Source organism: Microtus pennsylvanicus, chromosome 10 (assembly GCF_037038515.1).
Source record: "Microtus pennsylvanicus isolate mMicPen1 chromosome 10, mMicPen1.hap1, whole genome shotgun sequence".
In the NCBI taxonomy this organism is placed as follows: Eukaryota; Metazoa; Chordata; class Mammalia; order Rodentia; family Cricetidae; genus Microtus; species Microtus pennsylvanicus.
In genome coordinates this window covers 89256574-89271317 of record NC_134588.1, presented here as the reverse complement: position 1 = coordinate 89271317, position 14744 = coordinate 89256574, and positions in this window count along the sequence as shown.

Here is a 14744-nt window from a genome sequence, read left to right as displayed (position 1 = left end):
GTCACGGCTGTGAGCAGCTAAAGGTCATCCTCTGGCGCACAGCAAGTTTGCGGCACCCCTGGAGAAGATAGAAGATGAAAGTTAGTAATAACTAATACAGAAAGTCATACACAACACACTTCAGAAGGCACAGGATATCCTTGTGAATCCACCCAAGAGCCAGCTGAAGATGGATCCCTGAACAACACAGGGGAGGAAAACAATTAGATCAAAGGATCCAGTTAAACCCACCCCAGCCTATAAAGCTCCCAGAATAAAGCACCCCCAAGCTAAAGATTCTACAAGGCTGATTAACTGATTGGAAACTTGTTTATCTTTTAATTTATTTTGAAAGACATAGTGTCATGCAGCTCAGAATGACCTCAAACTGCTGGGTACCAGAGGTTGACCTTAATGTCCCCTATCCTCCTGCCTTTGCCTCCCAAGTGCTAGCGTAACAGGTATGAGCTAAAAAAAAAAAAAAAAAAAAAAAAAAAACAGGTATGAGCTCCACACCCAGCCTAGAACTTCGAGATTTTGCAGAGCTGGAGATGGGTCTTTTGAAATATAATCACCTCCTAAAGGTAAAGCCTTCATTATTGAGATGAATGGGAATTCATCTCATCATGTATTCACACCCCTACCAAGGGCCAACTATGAGTCAGGAAGCAGCCCACACCAGACACTGGATTTCCTGGCCTGTTGACCTTAGACTGTCTAGCTTCCAGGGCTTAGAGGCTACACTAGCAGTAAGAAACAGATTACTGTTGTTCACGAGTACACACTTTATAGGTATACAATATACCATAGCTATAAGAGGCAAGATAAGGCACACTTGTGAAATTTATGTAATAATTGATTACTCTATTGTTACTTTGAGACTGGGTCTCCTGGCACTTGCTGTTGAACAGGTTAACCTCAAACTTGTAATGATCCCCCTGCTCCTGCCTTCTGGGTGCTAGGCCTGTGGACATAAGAACTTCTGACATAAATAACTAACTTTAAAATTAGAATATATTGATTTTTATTCTTTTCTGATTTGAGATGAAGTCTCACTGTATAGCTCTGGTTGGTTTGGAACTCACTATGTAGACCAGGCTGGTACTACGTAGACCAGGCTGGCCTCAAACTCATAGAGATCTGACTATCTCACCCTGCAGAGTACTGAAATTAAAGGCAAACACCACCACAGCTGGCAGAATACACTAATTTTTAACATTTTTCACAGAAATCCTTGTCAGCTCCCTTGATATACTGTGAACACCACAGATTACCACATATTCAAAACTGGAAATTTACCAGAATAGAAAGTTTGAATTAATAATCATATCGAGCAGGTATTTTTCACGATGTCAAATCTGTTTGACTGCTGATTCAGAAGGGTCCCTTATTAACTACTTTAAAGTAATATAGCTTCATGTGAAAGTTGAGGCAATATTCTACGAGGTTAGAGCACGATGTCAGATCTGTGCTTCCTTACATTTATTCAGAGTTCATCATGAGCAGCAAAGGCTGGGTGTTTTACAGCTCTAGACTACCCCATCCTGAAAACAAACACTGCCTAGAGCATTTCAGATGGATAACTCTATTTCCAAAACCTCCAATAAAAAAGAACACTGCTGAGGAGGCAAGCAGGTTACTAAGCCTGGAATGATTAAAGAAAAATTAAATGCAGACACCACTCTGAATTCAATGCCAATTAACTTCTTGAGCCGGGACTCTAAACATGTACTTTAAAGCCCATAAATTTAGATTCTTTTTTTTTAATCGAGAACATTGTGTCCGATGTTTATCACTGTAGTTCTGATTGCTTATTTAAAATGAACTGAAATGAAATGCTCAGTAAGGTTAAAATCGGTACAGCAGCGCCACCCAGCGAATATACTGGCCACACACATATGCTACTGGAATTTTCCATATTAAATTGTGCTATATTTGTAGTGTAGCTATGCTTCCGCTATTTATATGATATTACACGCTATAATGCTAATTCAAAAATATAACAAACAATTAAACATCTTACCTATTTATTCAAAATCAACTATTAAATATACTCAAAGTATATTAGGACACCCAAGAATAAAGAGTTCTGTATTTTCTGTGTTACCTGTAATGGCAGCAAGCCACAAATGGCTCACCAGTGAGATGCACCGGTGATTTCTCTCACATGAGATGTTTGATAAGTGTGGAATCATATTCCTGCATGTTCATGCTTTTGTATATATACCTATATTCATTGTTTCTTCATAATGAGTAATTTAAAGGTTTCTGTCAGATATCCTTAATATAAAATGATTTTATTTATTTATTTATTTATTTTTGGTTTTTTTGAGACAGGGTTTCTCTGTAGTTTTGGAGCCTGTCCTGGAACTAGCTCTTGTAGACCAGGCTGGCCTCGAACTCATAGAGATCCACCTGCCTCTGCCTCCCGAGTGCTGGGATTAAAGGTGTGTGCCACCACCGCCTGGCTCTAAAATGAATTTTTAAAATTTCACTTCAGACCTCTATTCATGGATGGTCATAATTTTTAAGGCAACAGTTATTTATAATTCATAAGTAACCTGAATGAGGTTATCAAAGATACCACCACAGAATTTATAAATTAGCCACAATGTGGCATAGTCAAAATACTAATATGAGCAGACAGTATTGCGACATTCTACTGCATATCAAATATTGGGATATTGCTTTCATACCGTAAAAACTGAATGGGATATTTTGTCATTATTTATCATAGAAAATGTGAACACATGAGGAGGGCAAAAAGAATCAAAGTACACTTAATTTTTAAACATGTTTTTGAGGCTACTTACTGTTTCTTTCTTGTGTTAGAGGCACCATGTTTTACAAAGAGGCTTTTGGGCTGAGAAGATGGCTTACTGGGTAAAGGCACTCAACTAAACCCTATGAATCTTTTTCTTCCCCGAAACTCACACAGCAGAAAGAGAGAGGCAACTCTTGAAAGCTGTTCTCTGACCTACACACACACGATAAATAAATAAAAAGGGAAAGGGGGTTTGTTATTGTTCTTAAGAGAATTTCCATTCAATAACAAACACTGGGCTAGATGCGGGGGAGCCTAGAATGTTAGGATTGAGCCTGGAGGATTTGGAGACAGACACAAATAGATCAAGATGATATGAAGTGGGTTTTGTTGTTTGTTTGTTTGTTTGTTTGGCATGGAAAAACTTCACCTCTGATGTCCCATGAGTTTCACATCATGTAACTGATTGTCATTATCTGGATATTATCAAGTGTGTTTCACGGGCATCCAGAGGTAGATCTATTTAAAAATGAAACCATCACTCACCTCCCAAATGAACCTCTCTATGTTACCCAAATCAGTAAAACAGCACCTCAGCTGAAACGGTGCTGAAGCAAGAAAACTCACTCATTTATTAGGTATTTACAAATACATTAATGTACAGGGTCTTGTCTCAAGTGTGGACAACTGATAGCAAACTGGGAAGTCTGCCCCGTCCTTGATTTCTCCCACTTTGAGTCTGGGTTCACAATTTAATCTCAAGTCCATCCACACCCACTTCCTAACTTTGCCTGGATCTGCTCCTGTCCATGTTGGTAGTGCCCCGTTACCGTAGGCCATCTGCATTTACCTGGATCACTACACAACGATCCCCTACCTGGGCTTCCTCTCCCTAAGCTTGCCACATGACTTGGAACTCAATTAGTATTTTTAAGTAAACAATGAAAGTCATGAAAACAAGGGGAGAAATCAACTAATTCAGAATAAAAGCTGAAGAAAGGCTTCTTGATGATCTCTGAAAAATAAGTAAGAATGAAGAGGAGCTTGACAGTCAACACAAATGAGGAAATGCCTCAGAGTATATTAAAAACAGGGTCATAATTAGGTGGGTAGAATGGAAAAGAGTGGACAGGTATATAATGTCAAAGTCATGGAGGTCCTATCATATCAGGCTGTAGAGGTGAGCTTTATGTTGGAGGGGGTTGGGGGTAGGATGTTGTTTAGAAACGTAACAGCAAGAAGAAAGGCTCAAAGGAAAATGAAAGGGTAGGCAGAGTATGTGTGTGGACATAGAGGAGGAGAAAAAAAAGCCATGTCCATCTCATTTATGACTTTTCTATTCTGTAACACCAAAAAAATATCCATTCGGTAGAGATGACTTCAAATTTCAAAAGGCTCCAATAAGCATGACAATATTTTCTCTAAATGCTGGGGTGTGACAAAAAGCCACGGCTCCTGGTCAGTCATATGATCAAGGGGACAACTGATACTGTGAGGACAGTGTGTTCCTAGATTATGAGGTTTAGCATCTTAAGAACATCAAACACTTTTATACAGAATGTGTACTTTTGATCATAGTGATGTAATTCCATCATTTGCCCAAAAGCATCTTGGTGCTGGAATTTACAACAATTAGTGTCTTCATGGTGACAAATGAACCCTAGATAGTACGAGAGCCCTGCAGTTCCATCTTTTACCTCAAAAAGACAAGCATTCGTCTGCAGAGAGTTTGGTCAGTAAGGTAAAAAAAAGGGGGGGCTTCACAAGCGTGAGGCCGGTGCTAGTTCAGCAGCACTCAGCCATGGGGGTGCACACTTAAAATGCCAGCACTGGGGAGGGGGAGGTAGGCACGCCTAGAGTTCACTGGTGGTGCAGTTTGGTCTGATTGGTGAGCTGCAGGCCAATTAGAGAACCTGTCTCAAAGAAAGTAGATGGTGTCTCCAAGGATGTCATTCAAGGATGACATCCAAGGATGTCACTCAAGGTTTTCTTCCGCCCTACATGTGCTCATGTACATGTGTCTGCACAGTCATTGGCATGCGCGCGCGCACACACACACACACACACACACACACACACACAAAGACGCACACACACAAAGACACACACATTTTTCTTTAAAGAGCCAGCATTGGGTTACTAATTTTTGAAAAAAAAATAAAGTTTTATCCTTGTAATTAAGAAATTTGAATAAACCATTAGTGTATTTTATTAACAATTTAAGTTCTAACATACTACCAACTGCTAAATATATAGTAAAAATTCTCCCTCAAATAGCTTTGACCACACATTCATCTCCGTTTTCTTCTGAGAAATACCACATAGTCTTTCTGCTCTTAGACTTCGTGTAGTTCATCTGTTTCCTGTTTGAACACTTACATGTTTTGGATATTTTGAGCGCTTACCATTTGTGGTGGCTTTTTTTTTTTTACTACAAATCATGCAAAAATAGATCAAAATACAGCTAATACTTATTGAGCACTCACAACTTTGCCAGACACTTTATTAAGCATACTATATGAAATAATTCCCTGAATCTTAATGCTACTCCATGAAGCAGGCAGGACTAGTACGTTAGTCTGTAGAAAGGACTTGCGGTGTCTGGCTCGAAGGGAGGGATTATCGGAGACAGAAGATACTAAGATTCATAGACTTAGTTTTACTCCAGATCATTCCAAATTACTTCTTTCAGGGCAGTGTTCTTAAATGTGAGGGAGGAGCTGATCAGATGAACTATTGATTAGGTACCTCCCATCTCTCCAAGTCTTGCTTACAGAGGACTGTACCCAAATTCCGGCTAAGCTACTTTTGAACTACGGTGGGAGGCTTTGGGTCACTTACGCAATCTCTTTAACGTAGAGCGTTCTTTCTAAGGAAAATAGCAATCTCTATCCATCCACTCGCTTTCCCATGCCAAGCTTTCATGAATCTTAAGTGAAATGATGTGTACAAGTATCCAAGGCAGAACCTGACCCCATCAATGCTTATAGGACAGTGACACTGTTACTGTTACGCCAGCATTCTGAACAACGCTTTTGATCCAGTTGAGAACAAAACATCCTTTACCCACTGTCGCTCCCTGAGCCTACTAGAGGGGCCGGAAACCGTCTGCCCGCTAACCGGGACGCCGGCGTAAAGTTCGGGAGAAACGCTCTAACCACCGCGTAAACGCCGCCCGGAACTACGCCCTCTAGCTGCCGCACCCCACCCCGTCCTTCGGAGTCGCAGTTCCGACTAGAAGCCAGCTCCCTGAATATAATGGTTCCGCGGGCATGGGGCCAAGCTTGTTGGGCCACCCATCAAGTCCCACCCACCGGTCTCCCAAGTCATTGCCACCTGTAGTGATCTGAAGCTGGGTAGGGATCAGAAATTCAGCCTTTTCTTGTGCAAAGTACTTTCCTCTGCAGAGAAGGAGCTGTACTGTGGAGAAACCTCTGCCTCCATCTACACATTTCGAATGGAAACATCTAGAAACTTCTTTCTACAGAAGGACCTTGCCGAGCCTTTTCTGAATCTGCAGAGGTCTGTGGTTTTTTGAAACACACCAACTATACTTGGGGTAGGATAATTTACTTCCCACATACATTTATATTTTATACTGAAATAGATGACTAATGTTTGAAAGGCCCAAATCCAGATTTGAGATGATCCTATCGCCGAAAAAAAGTTTGCATGTATGAAATTCAGTAGTAGAAATGAAAATAGCTTAAAGTCCAAATACTGATGTAAGAAGAGTGCAGGGGAGGTCCAGACTCGTGTAAGTGGGCCATGCAGAAGCTCTTAGAGTTTCTTTGCACTGGATCATAATGCATTTCTACGTGAGTGCTACAGTTACCCACAGTCAGTCAAGGTGGTTCCTTGCTGTATTTATTAATACTCAGCCCTGGACTGACTGTACCTGGAGTGTTGCATTCTTTTGCTATTAAGTTTTCAGAAGATATTGACTGTCTGTGGAAATAGCTCAATTAGGAAAGGCAGGACCCGAGTCAACCCCCAGAACCTATGTATTTCTTTTTCTTTTTGAAGTTCTGCGTGTGATCCATTGGTTCTCAGCATTGTGGAGAGAGACAGGCAAATGTCTGGTGGTTAGTCAGCCTAGCCCTACTTGGGAACTTTTAGGCCTGTGAGACCATATTTTTAAGTAATTAAATATCATATCTAAATAAATAAGTAAAGCTGGGTGGCATCTGAGAAACAAAATCAGAGACTCCCTCTGGTCCACATGGACCCGCACACATACAAACATAGACTAGCACAAGGGAAGATACTGACAAAGTAATATTTCAGGGGTAATTTAAATAGGACAGTATGATAGTGTGAAATATACATTTTGTCATTGTCCAAAGTTCTTGGTGCACAGATCTCAAAATGGTTGGCATCATCAGTGATAAGTGAACGTTTGTAAGTTATGGTTAGCAGTTGCTTGGTAGCCTCTGATCCCTTGGGCCAGTGGGTAGGGGTGGGGGAAGGATGGCAGGATGGGGGTGGGAGTGGTTTACCAGAAAACTAAGGCATTCCTATAGGATTAGGACATTCAGCCCCTGTCCCAGGAGAGACTGGAAGTTGCTGGCATTGGTAAAATCAATCATACCTACATGATAAAACTTTTATAAAAAACCCCAAGAGCTGATTTTGAGAAACTCTGGGACAGCCAGAATCACTTCGTGATTCATAGAGGCATGCCAAGTTCCTACCTTATACTTGGCACTGGTTGTCTCTTCATCTGGTATTCATCCCTCATAATATCTTCTTATTTTTCCTTATGCCTTAGCTGCTCTAGCAGATCAATCAGATCTGAGGAGGGCATGGTAGGAACCCAGTGTGTAGTATACTGTCAGAAGCATAAGTAAAACAGCCTGATCTTGTGACCATCGTGTCAATGGGGAGCAGTGTGAGGGCTAAGCCCTCAATCTGTGGGTTGTGATCTTATTGACCTGGAAAGAGTGTCAGAACTTTATGATCAGACGCCTAGTGATGTCTGCTACATAATGAATTATCTGCCTGCCTGCTTGATACTTGCCAGAAACCAGTCCCATTTTAGGAACAAATGTGTACTGATTTTTGTTGAAGGAGTAGGAAAAGATATATTCTTTTCTCTCAAAAATGGTAAGGTTTCCAAAAAATAGTCTCACAAAGTTGTGGCCACATGTAAGGAAGTAGTCTTTAATCATGTAGCGGAGAAGGCTTTCAAGGGACATCACAGCTTTCCTCCTGATTTTGGAAGCAGTGTCCTGTAAATAGGGATTAATGCATCCTCTGCAGTTGCAGTCTCTGAAAATAGGATCAGTACTGAGGTTGCAGCAGCTTTCTCAGTAGCATGGGCAAGTGCCTTCTAGTGATTAGGGACACTCTAGAGTGAAAGGGAGTAGCCTTTAGAGTTCCTGTGCTCTGTGCTGTTTTGAAGGGTTGAGAGTCAGGGCATTATTTAACAGCTGTGTTTTGGGGTCCTCCATTTACCAGGAGAAGAGGCAAATTGTTGGGGCTTCTTTTTAAGCTGTAATTGTTTGAAGAAACACTGAGAGCCTAAAGTAGATTTCAAAACTTGTAACCCATTTCAGTTTTTTTTTTTTTTGCAAAATTGAATACGTTTACTCTGGGTCTCTGCTCACACTGGGAAGTAGTGTCGTTTGGACAGACAGCTCTGCAGTGAGAGACCACCCGAAGCATTGTAGCGTATTTGGCAGAATGCCTGGTCCCTAGCCATTGCATTCTTGTCCTGACAACTGAAAATATCTCCAAACATTGCCACCTGTGCTCTGGGATGTGTAAGGGAGACAGAATTATGACAAGTGCTATTTTAAGAGGACACCGGTAGGAATAATCTATTATCTGCACACATTAGGACAAATAGGTTTTTGCTGTCTTATGTGTTTTGAGTTCTTGCTTTGGTGAAAGGGATTCCTGCCTTAAATTAAAACCCCTCTTTCCCACTCTCCCTCTATGTCTTCCCTTCCCTCTGCCCCAGCTCTCACCCCTACTTGCATCTTAAATCTTATTAGTCTTCTTACTGTGTGTGTGTGAGTAGGATATCAAATTACCAATTACCTTTTTATCATGAGAAGCTTGTATTGCAGCACTGATACTCCACTGCTGTAGTTGTGCATAACATTTCCATGGCCTACATACGTTTCTTATGTTCATCTGTAGTCAGTTCCCTGTGGCCGCCCTTCTCCGACAGCCCTGATGTGTCTTCTATCACTTTAGCTTTTCATCAGCTTTCATATAATGGAGTCATAGAAGAGTACAGTCTTTTCTGTCTGGCTTCTTTTAAACGGTGCTTTTGAAATTTATTCATATTAGCTGAATTTATTAGTCCTTTGTTTCTTTTGCTTTTGCAGTATTCTCATGTATATGTATGGCCCAATTTGTTTACCTATTAACCAATTAGTAGGCATTTGAATTGTTTCTAATATTTGGTCATTATTGGCGAGCAGCTGTGAGTACTCATGTTTATAAGTGTGTGGATATGATTTCATTTGTGTGTTTAAATGCTGAGGGGTAGAGAAGCTGGTTTGTGTGATAAGTGCATGCCTCACTTTTTAAGAAGTGGCCAAATTCTCTCCAAAGTGACTGTCTCCCCATCAGCAATATACTATAGTTTCCATTGAGTCATATCCACCATGGTTTGAGTGATTTTAATTTTCGCCATTTGCTGGGTGTGTAGTGGTTTTAGTTTACTTTTCCTTGATGATCAATAAAACAGCATATTTTTATATGCTTATTTACTGTGGTATGTCTTCTTTGGCAGAGTTCTTTTCAAATCATTTGTCTATTTTTAAATGTTTTTTAAATTAAGAATAAATTATTTTATGTGTATGGGTTTTTGCCTGCCTGTTTACCTGTGTACTGTGTGTGTACATTGCCCAAAGAGTTCAGAAGAGGGCGTCAGATCCCTTGGAACTGGACTCACAGGTGGTTGTGAGCTGCCAGGGGGGAGCTGGGAATCAAACACGGGTCATCCGGAAGAGCTATGCTCTCAACCACTGAGCCGTCTTTCCAGCACCTTGTCTATTTATCTTACTGTGCTTCAGATAGTTTTCAAATAAATTTTCAGCTAATTATGCAGATATTTTCTTCTCTGTTATTTGTCTTTTAAATTATATAGTTATACAAAATAAATTTCAGTTTTGAATATTTAATTGATTTTTTTTAAAAAAAATCTGTATGTCTTTCTAAGAAACCTTAGCTTGATTTGCTGAGATTTGCCTCCGAGTGCTTGGGGGAAATTGTCTTGCTTGTTTAATGTTTCAATTATTGTATATGGTGTGAGTTGCCGTTCCTGTCTCCCCTTTTGCACGTGTTGTTATAATTTTGCAATACTTGTTGAAACATTACCTTTTCTGTGTTAAATTACTTTGATGCTTTTTATTTTAAAAAAAACTCAACAGACATACGCCACATACCTATTAAAACTGACAACATTTCGAGACTCAGCAATCTGAAGGGTTAAGGAAGACTTGGGGCAACAGGCACCTGAGTTCTTTACTACGGCAGTGCACTGGGGTGTCACCGTTTTGGCAGTCTCTGACAAAATGAAGCCTGTTTTTACATATGATCCAGTAGTTGGGCTTCTTGGTATCTACACAAAGGAATTCAAACTATATTCCTGTAAAAGCACATACAGAGAAGCTGTTAGTAGCTTTGTTCAGTTTCTAAACCTCAGACACCATTCTGTCTTTCAGTGGGTCAGTAAATAAACTGCATCCAGGCAGTGGGATGGAATTTAGTGCTAAATGGAACTGAGCTGTCAACCTATGAGAAAACACGGAGGAGACACAAGTGCATGGTATAAAGTGAAGGGAGGCAATCTGAAAGGCTGTGTGAAAATCCATGACATGTGAAAGAAAATGATGGAGACAGAAAGAGACAAAGAATCTGCGATTGTGAGACTTAGTGGAGAAAGAAAAACAATTAGCCAGAACACGAAAGCCCTGTGTGCCCTACAATGGGACGTGTGTGCTCCCTGCAGTAGTCACAGCGAGCAGACAGCAGGGTGGCAGAGAGCACCTCTAAGCATGGGTGACAGTGACGCCGCATCCCTAACAGAAGCACCACTCACGCAGACAGGAGAGCAGTCTGGTGGAAGGGATCTTGAGAACTACTTAGTTCTCAAGAACTAAGTTCTTGAAAACTTGTGAAACATAAAGATGTGTGGAAGACACCAGTTGACCACTTTCCTGGGGTTGCTATTCTCTAAACTGTGGATATCCAGTTTCTTAGCACTGTGCATGGAGATGCTTATCTTTACACCAAGTGTACTGCCGTAGGATAAAATCAGGCACGGTTCACACAGCCAGTTTCTTCACTCATTCATCTGGTGGCATGCTTGTAGCCGGGGTCCTTAGTTTTGGATGTGTGAGGTGGGCAGCTGGAGCCCTGTGCTGTTGACTTTCTGTCAGCTCCCCTTCTGACTTCCTTTGTGCTTTCTGATGCCGTTCTCCTCTCTGGGATAATCTACTCTGTTATCCCTACTGTTCCTGCTCACTGCAGCACATGGCATACCATAGAGGACACAGACTCTGCCACTGTCCAGTAAACTCTTGTGATGCATTACTTTCGAGTCTTGGGACCTGCTTGCGCATCCACAGTTACACAGCCTGCATTTGTGTTTCCTCGCTGGGCAGGGCACTCCACAGTTTGCACCAGCTCGTTAGTAACATTCCTTCAGGTTTTCTTTCAGTTGCTGTGTTGAATGATTAATAGAGATAATGAAATCTTTTGTGAATTTATTCTTTTCATCCTCACTGCCCTTGAATTGGAGTGCTTAGCTCATTTATATTTAATGTTATTGATATGATCAGACTTAAATTTACCTTTAATCTTTCTTCCTTATAATATTTATGTATTTCCATGTTCTCCAATTCTTGTCTTATTTTGGCTACTGAACTCTTTAAAAATAGCTTTTGAGCCGGGCGGTGGTGGCGCACGCCTTTAATCCCAGCACTCGGGAGGCAGAGGCAGGCGGATCTCTGTGAGTTCGAGACCAGCCTGGTCTACAGAGCTAGTTCCAGAACAGGCTCCAAAGCCACAGAGAAACTCTGTCTCAAAAACAACCAAAAAAAAAATAGCTTTTGAAAGATTTATTTATTTTTGTGAGTGTGTTTTACCTTCATGTATGATACATACCATGTACAGACCTAGTCCTCTTGGATCCTGTTGTTGGATCCCGGGAGCTGGGGTTACATGTGGTTGTGAGTGCCATATGGGTGCTGGGAGCCAAACTCAGGTCCTCTGCAAGAGCAGCAAGTGCTCTTGGCCTCTGACCCATCTGTCCGGCTCTTTGTTTGTTGTTTTTATAAACAGTATCTTACTATATAGCCCAGGGTGGCCTAGAAATTAAAAGCCTCTGGCCTCTGTACCATGAGTGTTGGTTCCTGGTGTGCCCTGACATGCCTGTTTCCCCTTAGTTTTGAAAGCTAATTTTCTTAGTTACTGAGTTTTAATGACTTTTCCAGTGCTTTAAAGGCATGCTGGCACTGTTGAAAACAGTATCCACAAGGAGGACCAATAATAAAATCCCTTGAAGATACAGGAAAGGAAAAGATTTATTGCTGCATTATATAATTTTTGAATTTTTGTTTTGTTTTTCAGCTTAGAGTTATTCACTATTTATGGTTTTCATGAGATGTAGACCTTACTCTCCTGTTAGGCAAAAAGTGGTTTTTGTTCCTTCTTTTTGTGGGATTTCATCACAGCCTTTGGATGCTGTCAATCCTGCCTCTGCTCATAGGTGGGGTGACTGCACTCTTGCTGGCCTGTATCCCGGGGGTTTCTCTGGCTCTAACTTCTTTTTCTAATCATTCCAGTACATTTTTTTTCAATGTATGCATATTCTGCCTGCATGTAGCCTGCAGGCCAGAAGAGGGCTCCAGATCTCTTTACAGATGGTTGTGAGCTGCCATGTGGTTGCTGAGAATTGAACTCAGGACCTCTGGAAGAGCAGGCAATGCTCTTTACTACTGAGCATCTCTCCAGCCCCCAGCATAATTCTTATTTCAGATATCTTCTGTTTCATCTCTTTGAGTTGGATTTGGATACTTTTAGGAACTGTCTTCTTCTTCATAAGACTTTGTTTTTGAACAAATGAGACATTTTCATGGCCTGTTTTACTGTATTTATCATTGGTGCTGTTTCAGGTATTTTGATATTTTTCTTTTTATAGATCATATTCTGGCTTGGCTTTTTATTTTTCTTAGATTACAATTTTATGCCATGTAATATTGATGCTTTTGTTTACTGCTTTAGATATTTCTGTTTCTTCTCTCAGCCTTCGTAATTTCTTCATGTCTGCATGCTGATTAGAACCAGCTTCTCTGAGACTGCCAGAATTCTCTACTCTCCACAGCCTCTGTCTCTGAGTTCTTAGTCTCAGCAATTCTAGTTGCTCTGGCCCCTCCCACTCTAAAATCTTACCGTCTTGCCTCCGTAAGACCCATGCCTGCTGTTGGCATTCTCTGTTAAGAGCAAGTGCATTCACAGGGCTCCCCTCTTGCCGCTTTGAAGGTGGTTTCTGCCCTATATTGCATGTGCTCTGCTGTCTAAAGGTTTTGTTTCATTCATTCATACATTCATTCAATCATTCATTTTCTGTTTTATTATCAGGGTCGATCATGGTCTCTGTTCTCCTATATAGCTCAAACTAACTTGCTTTCCTCCTTCTCTCTCCTCCTTTCTAAACAGAAAGGTAATTCCAGTCTAAGATAGAACAGATAATTCTGCACCTCGTTAAAGCATACATTTTTCTATACTGTGAGCCAAGTCATATGGTAAAAATGACATATTTTTGCATTCTGTTGTTTCAACGGTTTACAGTGCTATTTTCTTTTTTAGAAGCAAAGCGAACAGTTCGGTTTCTAAGTGGCATTATCAACTTTATCCTCTTCAGAGAAGCATGCCAGGAGATGTATTCAGAATTTCTTTTGCAAAATGTAAGATTTAAGTATATTTGCTAGATACATACACAACAGATCAGCAATCTCATGTACAAATTATGAGTCTGCTTTGAAATTTTGTCACAGGTCCAATTATTGGATAATTGTTAAAATTGGATTTTGTTTTATATTTATACAAAGCAGACTTTAGTTTGGGAATGATATTTTGAAATGATATATTCTTGATAATACAGAAGATAGAATTTGGCTGTAATGTTGTAGTTGAGACATTAAGAAATAGTTTTTTTTTCAAAGTTTGCAAAGGTGCATAGCTTTTTCAAATAACTGAGATATTTGAAATTTGCTTGCTTTTTAAGCAAGGTCAGGTTGGACTGTTATTCTTCTGCCTGGCCTCACAGATGCCGTTCAACACCATCACTTTAACAGATGGATTTTTTTTTCATTGTACAACTGGTATACTCTGTGGAGCTTATGGACGATTCATATTCATTGCTCTTTATGTGCAAGTGCTGACCTCTTAGAAAGTACCAGGTAACATGAAACAGATCTGAGATTCAGCTACTTGGAACTGGATAGACTTTTAGTTCAAGCAGGCTAAGCTTACACTCCTGAACCTGAAGACTCTCCAGGCATACACACACACGGTTGCATATACACTCACACCCAAGTATACACACACTCACACTTTCGTTTGCCTACTTACTCTCATTTTTTAAAGACACACAACACAGGCATTTCATTTCTAAGAAACCCGAGGGACTGCCCTTTCTGCCACTGCCTGTGTTGGGACAGGTGTCATGGTCTCTGTTCCCATTACATTCAGTGCTTTAGTTAGTTGGTGCCATAGCTTTCCATTCATGACTGATGGTTTAAAGAAATAGAACTATGTTCAGGATCAAAAATATTCTTTTCTGGGCTGGAGAGATGGCTCAGAGGTTAAGAGCATTGCCTGCTCTTCCAAAGGTCCTGAGTTCAATTCCCAGCAACCACATGGTGGCTCACCACCATCTGTAATGGGGTTTGGTGCCCTCTTCTGGCCTGCAGGCATACACACAGACAGATGCATAATTAAGAAATAAATAAATATTTAAAAAAAAAATATTCTTTTC